We start from the raw sequence: 15,877 nt of genomic DNA, 5'->3' as shown, positions 1-15,877 counted from the left end.
TCTTGTCTGCTAAGAGGTAGAACTACTAGGCTGACTTGATTTCCTTTATGGGAAGTATTACCAGACGAATAAATTAAAGGCATGAGAATACATCCGCAATTATAAGGTAATAAAAAAAATCATGTGAAGTCCTTGTGTATCTGATGAAGAAAGGGTCTGGATATAATAGAGTTGTAGTGTTTATAAGTGGTTGAATGACATACTACAAGATGAGAATAAATATAAACAGAGAATAGCATCTCTGTTAGAGTATGTCTTTGAATTTTACCTTCTTTCATATGTTTAATAGGCATTTGCTAAAGAGTATTGTGGCTTGTTGATCAAATTTCAAATTCATGATTTTGAGCTGGCTAGCTAACATTCTAGGACAATAATTAACCCCACCAAGATCTCGAATTCTAAAGATTGACAGCATATAGAAAAATGGAATTTCAAAGGACAAAATGAATAGTCCCATAAAATTACTATGAAAGTCCCAACTAATTGTATAAATAATATTTTTAAAAGTCAGGCTTGATAGCAAATAGGAATCATATTGGAATTTTAGTAGATTATAGATTCCATGTTAACAGAATAGTATAGTTACCACCACCAGCACCAACAAAATCCCATAAAACCTTCTGTTAATAATGCTATAGAGTTCAGAATAAAGGTCAGTAAAAGCCTTGCAGTAATCCAGGTTGTTCAAGGCTTGGTCTGAAATGCTTTCTGTGTTCATTCTGGATAGTGCACATGTATCATTTGAAGGTCTTTGGATGAAAGAAACAAAAACCAATTCTATTGGGGCACCTGGGTGGCTCAGGGGGTTAAAGCCTCTGCCTTCAGCTCAGGTCATGGTCCCAGGATCCTGGGATTGAGCCCCATGTCGGGCTCTCTGCTCAGCAGGGAGCCTGCTTCCTCCTCTCTCTCTGCCTGCCTCTCTGCCTACTTGTGATCTCTATCTGTCAAATAAATAAATAAAATCTTTAAAAAAAAATTCTATCCAACTCAAGTAAAATAAGTAAAAACATAGAAAAACACAGAAACATATGGAAGATTTTTCTTTTTCTAAGAATAGCTCCAAAAAGTAAAGGAAAAGAACTTTCTTTTCTGGCTATGAAGGACTAGCCTGGCTGGACTTGGGCTCCAGCTTTAAACAAATAAAAATTAGACATAATACAAAAAAACAACAAAACAAACAACAACAACAACAAAAAACCTCCTTTCAGAGGTTGGGCCAGAGGACTGTGATCCCTGAGAAATGGTAAGCAAATGCAACGAACCCCAGAATCATTCTGGCTTTCTGATGAGCTGGTTCCTGGCCTACAGTGCAGGGGAGCACAAGAGAGTGGAATTCAGGGAGGTTGGCATGGCTGGATTTTGGAGGACAGTGCACCAAAGAGGAAAGATTTATACAAAGAAAGACTTACAGCAATTTCATAGGGTCCTTCTATTGCTTAATAATAAGCCATGATGAATGGGCTAACACGGTGTAAGAGTAGGTACATACCAATCGGGAAAGTGAAAGCAGAACAGTTCCCAGAGCGCTGGCTAGACTGATAAGCAGAGTGGAGAGAGAACAGTCTTCAGTGAACATCCAAAAAGAGACCCCCAAAAGGTCATACCTTATTACAGTGCATCAGCCTGAGTCGGATCAGAAGATAGAAGCCACGCTGTCAGTTAAACAGGGGCATTTTAATATGGAGGCTTATTGACTCTGATGAAAAGCGACTGATGATATGACAATTCTGCATGTTACTCTAGGGCCAGGAAAGCGCTTAAGGAAGGATAAAATTGAAAAGGGTTTAGACCTCATTGGAAAAGGTATAGTTCAGTATATACTGGATAGCAAAGAAGTTTGCTGGTTTGCCTAGGCTCAAGCTGCTCTGAAGTCTCTTAGGCATCAGGAAGCAACCCCCTGGAGAGCAGGCAAAACCCTGGTGACGAGTAACAGGTAGTGGGAGCATGCAGAGAGAGGAAGAGCACTGGAATAGCACCAGGGAATGCTCTGGACCACAGATGAGCCACAGAGGGTCCTGGAGAGGGAGCAGAGTCTCAGTAGACACCTCTAGTTCACAGGCAAGCTGGGTGGGAGGTGTAGAGTATACAGGGACTCAAGAGGAAACTTCCAGGCTGCAGACAAGCTGTGGCTGAGATAGTAAAGAGGGAACTGGAATGCTGGTGAGGGCAGGAGTCTTTGGAGTGATGATTTGTGCCAAAGACCTTCAGGGCACTATTTTCTTGGTTGAGAGGATTGGAAAATACTTAGATCGATTTAAAAACATTGATGAACCTCCTGCCAGATGGAGTGATCATGAGAAAATAATAATACAGATCAATATTCCACCATTAGTCATTAGGGATACATAATTAAAACCATAATGAAATACCACTGTATAGCCAGGAGAATGCTAAAATAAAAAAACTGACGGTACCAACTGTTGATGTAAAACAACTGTCCTACATTGCTGGTGTGAATGTAAGGTGATACATTTACTTTGGATAACTGTTATGTCATTATACCCTTTCTGTATAAACCAGTAATTCCACTGCTGTGAAATAAGGAAAAGGACATATGTCTGCAAAAGGACTTGTACAGCAGTATTCCTAGCAGCTTTATTCATAATGAGCCTAAACTGGAAACAACCCAAATGTCCATCAACATTTGGTGAATGGGCAAACAAATTGTGATTACCCATACAATGGAATGATGCTCAGCGATAAAAAGAAACAATCTGCTGATTTAATCAAGATTAGTGACTCTCAGAAACATTATGCTCAGTGAAGGAAGCCAGATACAAAGAAATACATATTATGTGATTCCATTCTAGAAACTCTAGAAAAGACAAAATTAATCTGTAGTTACAGAAAGCAGCTCAGGGGACAGGGATGATGTGGTGTGTGGGAAACTGACTTCAAAAAGGCACAAAGGAGCTTTTTGGCATAATGGAGTCATTCATTATCTTGACTGTGGCTCCATACATGTACAGATTACTCAAAACTCATCAAGTCATACACTTAATATGAGCACAACACATTGAATGTAAATCATGTCTCCATATAGTTGATTAAAAAAAAAGAGTCAGTGGAGCAACCAGGTTTCCCAAAACATAAAGCAGGGTAGCTTTGGGGATTAAGTGACTTGAGCTCATGGTCAATCTTTAGAACCCTGTCATCTGGTCCATCAGTTCTAGATTTTTGGTCCTTGAGCTGTTCTGATCAAAGTTCACATTCCTGCAGAGAAGGTCTAAAGGGACCAGCTTCAGTCAGGTGCTGGCTCTTGAACCTGGAAAAGATGGACCTTTCCAACAGACCTTCTCATCCAGACTGAACTAAGTGTGGCAGGAGTGGTCCCCCAAGGAAAAATGGAGCAGCCCTTAGCCGGAAGAAGTGTTAATAATGTCTGGTAAACAAACAAACAACAAACAAATGCACACTTCCCCTGGGAATTTCCAGGGGTGACCTAGGAAGATGGTGATCTCTGTATGCTTATTCGTGCCATTCCTTCAAGTGTAATCTTGAGTATGGACTATTTGCAGATGCTGTTACTGACTGGAGACACATACGTATTTGAGATGTCTCCAAAAAGAAAGAGTTCATATTCATGTAAGCAAGAGAAACCTGGTAGGAGATCGTCTGGCGTGAGTATGGCGCAAAAGCCTTTTCTGGAGGGGTGGTGGTGGTGGGAGGTAGCAGAATTCAGCTGACTATAAGAATTGTCCAGGAGTTTGAGGTTTGTGTGTGCTTCAGTTCGGAAGCGGGGAAATTCTTTGGTAGAGAAGAAGGTGGACAGTTGGAGAAGCAGATTGCAGAATTCATGTCTTGGCCAACCCACAAACAGAGAAAAACCTTTTCATTATTCTTTCTGTGATTTGTCTCCCGGGGCCTCCTTGGCTAGACGGCAGAGGGAGCCATTCCCCAAGAAATCTCCGCGCGAGGCCGGGTGGAGGGCCTGGAAAGATTCTCTGAAGGTCCCGGGAGTTCCCTTTGCCCCGCCTCTGTAAAGCAGGCTCCCTCACTTCCCCCCCTCTCCCCGCGAGTTCCTCGCTCCACCTTCCCAACCACTGTGTTGCCGCGTCGCACACTCTGTCACCACTAGGTCATCCACCCCTTCTCCGTCCTACATTCGCTCTCCTTCCCTGGCACCACTGGGGACGTGCCGTCCATCCAGCTGGCCACTCCGGCGCTGTCCCCAGTACCCCAAGTCCTCAGAGAGGGTCTAGAACACCTCCCACGGACTTTGGCGCGGGGTGCTCACTACAGGCGGGCGGGGGCACTCTCTCCACCACTACTTGGTTCATTTCTCGCGGTGACCCCACGGTTTGCCAACTTCGTGACAGGACTATTTGCTGGGATCACTTCTGGGCTGTGGAAGCCGCTCGGGGCAGGGGCAACCTGCGATCGGGATCGGGACTTGGGAGTTGGGCGGGTAGGATCCTGTCGGTGGCACTAGGGAGTGCGCGGCGCCAAGCTACACCCCCCTTCGGTCACTGCCCCGGCGGCAGCAGCTGCAGCAGCGGCAACTGCTCGCATCCCAGCCCCAGCTCGGGTTACTCCGCTCCTCCTCCAGCATCTCGGGCCAGACCAAGAAAACGTAGTTTAAGTTTGCAGCGAGTACTTTTCCCGTGCGCAAAACTAGGGGTCTGGAAACGCGCCGAGACTGGCCTTCTTTCCCGCGTGTGCACGTTGGAACCAGAACGGAGACCACCAGGTATCGCTCTCTTCTGGGACGCTACTTGGAGGCTAACTGCGCTGTTGGAACAAATTTTGCTTCTTGGCTGGCTGGCGTGGGGTTGAAAACCGAGCAGAAAGTGCTGTGCTACAAATCTCAGGATCCCAGGACCTGGGTAAGAGTTGAGCAAACTCAGTTCTGGCAGCCAGGGGACCTTGGCCGGACGCTGCCCGGTTTGTTATGGGTTGGGGGCATTTTTTTTTTTTTTCCTTCGTCAGGAGACTCGGGGGCACCGTGAGGTGGGGCGGGATGGGCTCAGACTAGGTTGTTTACGTTGTCTCAATGGTTTATTGTTACTGTTTATATTTGGTCTTGTTCTTTGGAGCCGTATAGGAACTTCCAGGAGTATTTTTCCTGGAGAGACACCTCCGTTACGCATTTTATTTTGCATTGCCTCCTCTGTGTTTGTTCTGTATTGACGGTGTCAAAGCTGGTTGTAGGGAGGTGAGGAGAGTGGAATCAGACTGAGAATGAAAAGCAGTTTCAGCAGGACCCTTTCTTCCAGACCAGCTTTACCTCTCTGGGATCTTAACTTCTTTTCCAAACTTTTCTTTTTCCAGTACTTGATATTCACATTGTGCACAGACTTGGGATGCTCCCCCTTCCTGTGTTCTCAGGGTTCTTTAGGGGTATGGGGAGCAAGCCTGGTGATTTAGACGAGAAGGGTCTTTCCTGGTTGCAATGCTAGGCTCCTCAGGGAATGTTGGGAGGGGACATTCTTCAAGCCATAGAAAGATCTGTCTTGTGTTAGTCCTTTAAATAACTTTGATCTAGAACTTTTAGCCCTGGCTTGAGAAAAACCTTTTGTCTCTCTAGTTCTTTCTGGAATTAAGGATGGTACCCCCAGTGCACGAAGTGTCCTCACTTATTTGATGTTTCTTTAGATAATATCATCATAGGAGGACCCAAATTCTTAGGGGAAATTTAAAGTTTGGGATTTTATTAGCCAAAAATTTCTTAGGCAGTGAAATCTGTACTGTTCCTAGGCAGAGGAGAATCACATTCCTTGCTGACTCTTCTTGCCTTTCTCCCTTATATCCTGGGTCTCACTTTGTATATGGTCTTCTCAACTAAAGATGATTCTTCATTCCTTATGGATGAAAAGATTAGCATCTGATCTTTTTTATACAGAAGTGCCATCTTTCTGACACTACTGCTCCAAAGGGTCCCATTGCAGAGGGGATTTTTTGTTGTTTATTTTTTTTGTTTTGTTTTGTTTTGTTTTGTTTTTTAGCTCTAAGATCAAAGAGTTTTGTAGAGGGTGAGCTTTGGGAGCAGGCAACCTGAGGTCAGCTTCAACCCTGCCACTTTCCAGTTGTGTGATTTGGGGCAAGTTACTTGATCTCTCTCTCTGCATCTGTAGAATCTGAATGATAATAATAATCCTTCTTATTGTTAGAATTGTGAAGAAGATTTAATGAGTCTATGCCCATAGAGTGCTAAAAGCCTGGCAGGTAGTTAGCTATTACTCTGATTAGGAATTAGCTAATATTATCAACCACTGCATCACTGTAATATAGCTAAGTGTTAGTTGTTATCTGTGTTGAGCTGAGCTTTGAAGGCTGTGCTCATGTGGGCTTCAGTCCCGCCAGGACAAGATGTGTTGCCAGATTTATCACACACACGATCTTTGTATTGCTTTCTGCTAGGACCCTTTCAGAAGAAAGAAAGGTACATGCGTCAGGACTGGGGCTTTACAGAAGGGGTGATGGTTGGGTGCCAACAGGTGCTTGAGAAAGGCTGGCAGGTGGGAAATCTACACTCACTTTACACCCTGCATACTACCTTAGAAAGGCCGTGCATTAATATACCTCATTTAACCTGTTTCTTAGAAGTCCATCATTAATTTGTTCAATAAATATTTATTAAGCATCTAGGGCATTTCAAGCACTGATCTAGGTTCCATGTTATTTAAGTTCGTTGGCTTCATTTTTAAAATGCAGAAGTATTTGCCTTTTGTCTCCCCTTCCCCCCACCCCAAGCATTTGAGGGCATCACGTGACACTAGCTCTTCATGAATTAAATCCCAAATACTTTTTAGCTATAATGATTTCAAGATCTGTTAAAATGAGGAGAACATACCACGGAGGAATTGAACAAAATATTCAGTATAACCTCCAGCCCAGTTACTTCTCCCATTAGCTTCATCATATGTAAATTTGCGGGGAGGGAGGTGGAAAGAGCTGGATAATCTCCAGCGTTCCTTCTATCTCTAACAATCCTTAGATTAACTGCCTTATTTCATCAGTTATTGCTTTTTAACCTTTTTTTCTTTTAACATTTGTCTTAGGTATATAAATTCTGTCACTTCCATCATTGCGTATTAATCAAGTGGGTAATGGCACAGATAATAAAAAGGAAGAGAAGTATTTAGTTCTGCTTGTATTTCATTAGTAATTTTTAGCTTTCATTAAACTGTGAGAAATTGCCAAAATTTGACCGTTTTTGACCTACAGAAAATGGCGATTTCATACAGTTCAATTTAGTATAAATCCTGGCCCCTTCCACTTTGATTCAGATCCAGTAAGTCTTGGGGGATATGGGAAATTGTGCGGTATTGCAAGTTCCCTATTGCAAACCCAAGTCACAGGCTCCTGTAGTAGCACTGAATCTACCTTCCTTGTGATTGTCTGCTTGGTCTAATAGTATCTTTCTAAGATACAAGTCTCATCGTGTCTTCGCCTTGTTTAAACATCTTTGGCAGCTCTCCAGATGGTGACCAACAGTGTCACCGGGTACTTACTGAAAATGCAGATTCCAAGGGTCCACCCGAGATGCAAGGGCCAGATATCTGCACTGAAGCAGATCCCTAAATGAATCCGGTGGAGATCACAATTGGCCTAACACTGTAAAGAAAGCCTAACCTCTTTATTATGATGCACAAGACCATAGCACATCTTCTCTGGGTTGTTTCTTCTACTTTCTTCTTCCTCTGGCTTCCAGGTAATCTTGATCTGGTTCCTTTTCCTAAAAGCATGCACTGCCTGCCTTTACTTCTTATGTGTGTGCTATTTTCTCTGCCAGAGATGTCTTTGCTCCTCTTTTCAGTCCAATCAACTTCCTACCGATTTATCCTCCAAGACATGTTCAAAGAAGACCCACCCTGTGAAGCGTTTTGCAATTCTCTCTGTTATCTCTTGTGATTGCTACTCTACTTTGCAGATGGCTTTCATTTGACATCTATTATATTATGTCAGCTGTATTTATGATCTGGATGTTTGGGCAACTGATTGGTGAATTTACCATTCCTTATTTTAAGCCTTCATCTGCATGGCTGGCACATCATAGTTATATGATAATGCCTAAAGAATGGCAGGGAAGATGGAATGAATGAACACTAGTTGACTTTCCCTAGCACACGAAGTGTTTGGGATGGTCCGGATATGTGAATTCAGGGCTGTGGAGAAGCCAGTCAAGAATTTACAATTTGGCTAGACATAGTGTGCAAAGTTAGTAAGAGAGCTAAATGGGCAAGATAGATTATCCCAAGACTTATGAAACACTATGTGCCACTGAATTAATGTTACATGTTCAACACTATGGCAGCACTATAATCCAAGAGCTGATTTTATTATACCTTTGGGATGGCTCTGGCTGTGTATAACAGTGTTGGGGCACCGGGATGGAAGTGCCAATGCCAATAAAATAAAGAACTTTTGTCCTGTGCTTGTCAATTTATACATTCTTTTGTCTTTGTTTTTATATTTGATCATAAACGTGGTGACTGGCTTAGTACTGTTTTTCCTACTTTAGTATAGGGTGCACTCTTTTTTTTTTTTTTTAAGATTTTATTTATTTATTTAACAGACAGAGATCACAGGTAGGCAGAGAGGCAGGCAGAGAGAGAGGAAGGGAAGCAGGCTCCCTGCTGAGCAGAGAGCCTGATGCGGGGCTTGCTCGGATGTGGGACTCGATCCCAGGACCCTGGGATCATGACCTGAGCCAAAGGCAGAGGCTTTAACCCACTGAGCCACCCAGGCGTCCCTAGGGTGCACTCTCAAAAATGGTCCAGATATTGATGGTGCAAAACCCTACATTTTATAAGGGATGCTGGCCCTATGAGCTACATATATTACCAAATATCTCATTCTACCTAGTCATTTATACTCTGAATTCAGTGTTCACGCCTTTCTTTAATTTTTCTTTCTTTGAACTCTTTGTAATTTTGGTGATTTCCTTCTCATTTGAACAACAGTTGATCTGTTTAAATTCAATTAATGTCTTGATTCAGATGAAATATTTGCCATTTTTGGCATGCCTAATAACCTGCGTTTTTGTCTCACATTAAGTTTTATGAAACCCAGAACTTCTCTTTGTAACTTGAGGCTTTTAGTTGTTTCATTTCCCACTCATTTTTGTGATAATAGAAATAATTTCAACGAGTGAATAAACATCACGGGGTAATGACAATGATGGTCGTGTTGCAAAAGTTAAGCTTTTAGCTCATAGACAGCTTCACCATAAAATAAACCATGGAAAGTATTCATTCATAGACTGATTTATGAAAGTTCCAGTGACGTAAGGCAGGGAGTTAGCAGCATCAGCACACGGAGTATCAACATCCAGATTGTTTGGACTTCAGATAAAGCAATAGTAAGAACTGCCCATGCTCTTTATTTCTCAAGGAAGTATAACTAGTATTCTGTATTCAAAATTAGCTTAATTTTAAGAATGAACTAAAATTCATTAGCTGTTGTTGATATGTCTTCTTTTTCCATTCTGTTTCCAAAGTTAACTTTTTCTACCTGAATTTAAGCTTGCAGCTGAGTGTACTTCTGTAAGTACATTTGGTCTGAATCATTCATTCGATCTGAATATCCCAAGGTTTTGTATTTATCTCTAGTCTCTCCTTTCTTTACAATTTAAGATGATTTTTCACGGTGGCCTTTCTAACTCTTTTAAAAACGGTTATTGCAGAAGATTAATTTATAGCACTTGATCAGAAGATTTCTCATATGATGGGGGAGAAAATAAGTAGAAACCGGTGTTTCACTTTATACAACTTTATTTGCAAAATTCTGGGTCATCATAAGGATGTTGTTTGATAATGTGTACGCTGCCATTAGCTAGTCTGGAAAGTGTGAATATGATCATGTATCCTGCTGTAATGGAGCTTCATGTCTAGTGATTTCCTCTCTTGTTTCGTCTCGTGACTTATGCTCTTAGATAAAGAAACTATGTAAAGCATTTTAACCACCTCAATTTCCTACTTAGAGGGTAATAAATCGTACTCTTCCCCTCACTTCGAAAACAAAGAAAACAGTATTTCAGTATAGGAAACCTCATCTTGATAGGTGCATGTGCAGGATATTAGCATCTGTTGAAATCATCATCTTTGAGAGCAAGGAGGCCCCATCCTAGAGGCTGACTGAGTGCCTCTTCGTGAACATCCTGGCTGGTCTGGATGAGTGGCACAGATCTGGTTTGTCTCAGACCTCACCACAAGTGATCATCCCACGATGTATCTTTAAATACCTTCTGGTGAAGACTTGCTTGTCTTCTTTAACAAAAAAATTCTGCGGGAGGCACCTGAGCAGCTCAGTGAGTTGGGCCTCTGCCTTCAGCTTGGGTCATGATCTCAGGGGTCTGGAATCAAGCCAAGCATCAGGCTCTCTATTCAGTGAGGAGCCTGCTTCCTCCTCTCTCTCTCTGCCTGCCTCTCTGCCTACTTGATCTCTATCTGTCAAATAAATAAATAAAATCTTAAACAAATATATTTTTGATAGCAAATTGAAAACCAAAACACAAATTTACCTTTTTCCTTTAGGAGCAAAACAGAAGTATATACTCTTTGTTTTGGGCCCAGGGAGTCCAATTCTGCAATGAAAATGAGGAATTTAAACTATCTACTTCCACTGGTAGCTTCAGAAGGGTACTTTATGTTTTTGGACAAGGAATTAATGATAAGATGTGACTTTGGTGTCCTTTAAAAAAAGAAATGGGTGAGTTTTATTTTTGCCCATCCATTATTTATTAGGTGTATAGGGCATAGGGATGATTATTATATGGAATTACCAAGATTCTTGCCTTAAAAATAAACAAAGATAAAAATAATACAACTGACTGGGTAAGGCTGGATGTAGTAAGGGCCAGTGGGCGGTTCTGAGAGCTTCTTTGAAAATTCATTTGGGAGAGAGTGAGGGCTCGGCGTGCTCAACAAAGGTTTCCTGGCATGGTAGGGCCTCAAAGAGAGAGGGTTTGGGTTATGGCGCATTTTAGACAAGGAAATGAGCTCAGCAAACATGTGGCTGCAGACATTCGCAAGACATTTTCAAGCAATAGTGGCGAAACCATTCCATAGGAGTGGTGAGGTAACATTTGAGAATCATTTCGTGGTAACCACACAGGGGCTCTAGGACAAGATTCTGCCTGCTCCCACAGCACAAGGTACACAAGAGGAGCCCCTCAGGTTACGATGCCACAATTTCATTACGTACAGCAGATGTGCTTTAGGGCATCTCTGGGATTCATTTAAAAATGGAGCCCTGTTCCATGAGAAGGTACAAAATGAGGAAATGGCTAATTCACTTAACAACTCTGGGGCTTCTTGGGGGTGGAGGGTGGGGTCAGGGATGTGGTTTTTCTAGCATCACCGGGATCTGAATTCATACTTTCCCTTAAGATCTTCGGTTTAGTGATTATCTTGCCCCACTCCTGTACTATCTCTTTTCACATGAAGTTGTCCACAGAAATCCAGATATCACTTCTCTCTCTCACTTTGTAAAATATCATCGAACGTGTAGCTCTGAGTGGCTGACCTTTAAGGCTTGGGACTGTGAAGGAGGTTCACATCTTAAAACTTAAAGCCATTAAACCATTTAAATTATTAATTATTGTTATAACTATTATATGTTACCTATAACCATTTCATATACCGTCATTGGTTACTATTTAGCAATTAAATTATTTAAAATGAAAAATACAAAATCCCTATGTCTGTCCGTACCATCCAGGGAGCTTTCTTCCTGTCCATCTTTTTCCTGAAGGCTCCAGCCTCTGCTAGATTACTTCTGAGTCTTCCTGCAACTTTTGCTGCCCCTCCCTCTTTGTTCTTGTTGCTGGTCCTCCCCTCAAATTCTTATTCCCTTTGACCAGCGATTTTTTTTTTTTAAATTTCCAGTCTCATTTTCCACATTCTTCCGTGCTGTGATCATTCTGATCCTTCTCACCCATCTTCTCCTCATGTTCCCCCCACCCTAAAATCTGGTACACATGCTATCAGCTATCTCCCATCTTCTCTGCCTTTCTTGAGCAGAGAGACATGCACACTCAGCCATGAGTGAGGTTAGCAAGGCCTCTGTGCAGTCTGTTTTCAAACAGAGGCCTGAGACTCACCAGCAAATACTGGCTCGCCTATCAGGATTTGGACTTGGTAGATGTGTTGCGGGGACCCGGGAGGTGTATTTTCGACAAGATATTCTGATGCAGGTGGTCCATGGACGCTCTGAAATCTCTTTTAGGGCTCTGTTCCTCCGTTCAGCAGGCCCAAGTCTTTTTCCTTTTTCTTTCTTCTTGTAAAATATTTTAGTGACTTGGTCAGAGGGGGTCAGGGAGAATAGCTGGTCTGTGAGAACCCGTGCCTCTCCTTCTCTGCTTGCAGGGACAATGGCTGTAACATAACGCCGTTCATGTGACAGCCAGAGAAAGGGGCCCATTGTTCTGTGGTTGGCTGATGCTACATTCAGCTCTGGCCAGCCATCCAACTGAGCTTGGTAGCCCCAAGGAAACAGACACACTTGAATCGGAGAGACAAAGAAAGGAGGTCAAGGCCTTTCACAGTTAAACTACTTGCAGCAATGTGTCCGAGGTAGGATTTGGGAAGGAAGAAAGTAATTCTGTGGAAGCACCATTAATCTGGCTTGGGAGCGTGAGACGTGGCGTTAGGGGAACAAGTCTGTTAGAACTCCCAGTTGATCTTTGGCCAATGAGGTATTGTTTCCAAGTACGTTCCACTGGCTTACTGCAGGGTTTTATTATTGATTTGAAAAAATAAAAAAGACCTCTCTGTTCATGGGAAGGCACATTTTCACTGCCTGTTCTCCCCAGGTTCATCAAAGACAGGTGTTTGGTCTGAAAGTATAAGGCCTATGACCTCATAGAATGATTCTTTGTTCCAGGGTATGGTTACTGTGTATATCATGATGTGTTCCTAATCCTTCCAAATCTAGATTCAGATTAAGATTTGAAGCAGAGAAGTTTTGTTTTGTTTTTGTTTTAGATTAAAATACAGTTAATTCCATTAGAAAATTATGGATCTATTTAGACAGTTATGATGTTGGGGGATTCCCATTTCAATACCACCCCCCACCCCCAACTTCCAAACTGGATTCTAGCCCTGGAGGAAGAGGCTTGCAAACTTCCTGTAAAGATCTAATCCAGAGCTCAACAATTGGCTACATTCTTTGTGTCCCAGGATTCAAATTCAAGGTCATAGCCTCAGCAAAGGTCACAGCCTTTTTCACACAGGATTGTTCATTTAGTCTGATTATTCCCTTTATGAAAAAGTGTGTTATTCATTCATGCTTTGAATCTGAGTTTCCTTCAAAAGGGAACTTAGTCCCTGGTTCCTGTGGATATTTGTAGGTGGCTATTTTTTCTTCCTTGTTCTCTCTCTCTCTCTCTCTCTCTCTCTTTTTTTCCAATTAGGCAGGGGATATAGCCTTGAGTGGGGCAAAAATGGGGAAAGCCTTTTTTGGATATAGTGGGCTGTGAAGAGCCCATTTACAAAAAGTTTTCAGGGAGTTGGTGCTCATTGGCCAGTAGGGATCCTTTTGTCTCTGAGATAAGAGGTTTCCTTACTGGGAGGATTAGGCTGAAGGAGGTTTGTACCCAGGAGAGGGCCATATATGATTTTCTCGAGGTCACTTAGAGCTCCTTGTAATTAAGTCTATCATTGCACCTTGATGGTAGACTATCATTGTAAATCCATTAAAGAAGGAGAAGCAAGTGGATTGCAGAGAGGCAAGTGGCTTTATTTTCTTCATTAGACTTCCCCTCTCCCTCCCTTGCAGTTTGTTTATACTTTACTGAGTGGATATTTGCTTTTACCAGTGAGGTAGGTGCCTTTGAAGTGTTGAAGGGGAAGACAAGACTGTTCTTTGCAGGTGGCAAAAGCATTGTGTTAAACATTCTGCTGATGAGTTAATTAATTTTCACTTCATTGTCATTAGGCTGTTCATTTGGCTCCATTCCTGTGATTTGGAAAGGCTCATTCCTCAGTGCTCTGAGGGATGAGTACAGCGCTCTGCTTGAACGTCTGCGTGGATGCAGCTTTTGAAAAAACAGGGAGGTGATATGGTCATCTTTTATTGTGGTTATGTCCCAGGTTGCACTGAATGCTTTTTTAGGCATGAGGTGTTAGCATGGGGCTTCATTTTCTATCAGAATTAGAGTCCTGCCCCAAGGAAGACTTCTGAAATGCAGACATAGTTGTGTTTAATCTGGGTGTCAGTTACATATGGGTATTCATTTAGTGGAAATATGTTGAGCTGTTCAGTTCTGTTTGTGTTCTTCTTTTTTTTTTTTTTTTTTGTATGGATTTTATACTTAAAAAGCTCAAAAAAATTTTAAAGCCTATATTCTAAATTCTAAAGTTTACTATAGAATTAGAGCTGTAGCAGTGATAGAGAAGAGTAGACTTTGGGAACCCCAACTGTTGTATAGTTTGGATCTTGGTGGAGCTGGGAAGGCCTGGAGCTTTAAACATCCATGAATTTTCCCTTCCTTCCATAGTTGGTAGAGCCCAGTGTCAGAAAGCAATGGACCAGCCACAGCATAATTGGTTTTTTTACCTTTCTAGGCAGCAAATCTGGTGCCTAAGAAATCAACAGTGTCAGCGGAGACCCGCTCTTGAGAATCTAAAACACAAGCATCCCTCCAACTTGGCCAACTACAAAATCTCACTCCCATTACTCACCTTCTTCCTTGTAATCTGTCAGGAAAAATCAAAGAAGACTCTATACATTATTTATTTTTTTCTGAGTCTCTAGGTAACATCTTCCCTGAAGTCTAATATTGAAATACTTTTATTTTTTTCCTCTCATTTTGCTAACTGAGACTTAGCAGTAGGAGGTGTGGGGCCTTGGGCTCCTCTCTCTTTGCTTATTCCGGCCGTCACCTCCTGAGCACCACAGTGAGCTCCAGGAGCAATACTGTTAAAGTAGCATCGCCATAAGCAAGGGGACACTTCTGGCACAAGAACAGTCTGTGGTCCTTGTTCCATCTAGAGGACATCAACCATCACCAGTGTGGGTCATCATGCCTGTGGAACATTCTAGCTTGCTGTTACAATATGGAGCTAGTATACTCAAACAGAGAAAACAGGAGTTTGGGGTTTGTTTTGTTTTTAAGGAGAACTTGGAGTTCTTGGCTTTAAAATGGTTTTAGTACATCTGTGAGATGTGTACATATCCATTCTGTACACTTCCTTTAGGTATTGGTCTTGAAGGTTAACTTCAAGTTAACACAAGGACTTACACAAACGTGTGATTAAAGTCATGAGTTAAGAGACAAGATTTTGATGGTCTGAATCTAGTCCTGGCTGTTCTCATTTACCATATGACATGTGATAACCTGGTTCAGGCTCCCATGTCCACCTTTTGGACCTTCATGACCCTGGGCAGGCTACTTATGCTCTCCAAGCCTTCTTTCATCACCTGGGAAGGGCAAACAGTATGTACTTTGAAGACAGCTATGTTTAGCATAGTGGGAGGCACATAGTAAGCTCTCTGTCAATATCAGTTATCACTATTTAACACCAAATAATCTTAAAAGAGGGAAGAATAATTAATAGGAATAAGGTTTGCATATACCTTTATGAAAGAATCATCCAAGGGCTTAAGTAAGATCCCATTAATTAGAAAATAGTTTCTGACCCAAAATATAAGCTATAAGAAATTTAAAATATTCTGGAATGCAACAGTTAAATTTATCCACAGGCATCAGTGTTTTTTCATGAAGATAGTATTATCTTATAGTAGGAGATCAGCGAATGAAAGTTTTCCAGGGGCACCTGGATGGCAGAATTGACTGAGCCTCTTGGTTTCAGCTCAGGTCATGATTTCAGGGTTGTGAGGGAGTCTCCTTCATACTCTCTCTCCCTCTCCCTTTGCCCCTCCCCACTGTGCACGCTCACTCTCTAAAATAAATAAATAAATCTTTAAAAAA

General features: G+C 42.0%; 1 protein-coding gene across 1 annotated transcript in view; it reads left to right on the top strand.

The window, feature by feature from the left end:
- Nucleotides 1–4,584: 4,584 nt before the first annotated feature.
- MEGF10 (multiple EGF like domains 10) overlaps nucleotides 4,585–15,877 on the top strand; it is a 164,025-nt gene continuing 152,732 nt past the window's right edge. The window contains exon 1 of the mRNA XM_082724101.1: nucleotides 4,585–4,826. The gene's annotated coding sequence lies outside the window, so the exon portion shown is untranslated. The remainder of the gene's footprint in view (nucleotides 4,827–15,877) is intronic.

The sequence above is a fragment of the Mustela nivalis genome (assembly GCF_964662115.1).
Source record: "Mustela nivalis genome assembly, chromosome: 3".
NCBI lineage: Eukaryota > Metazoa > Chordata > Mammalia > Carnivora > Mustelidae > Mustela > Mustela nivalis.
This window is presented reverse-complemented; position numbering and strand designations above follow the sequence as displayed.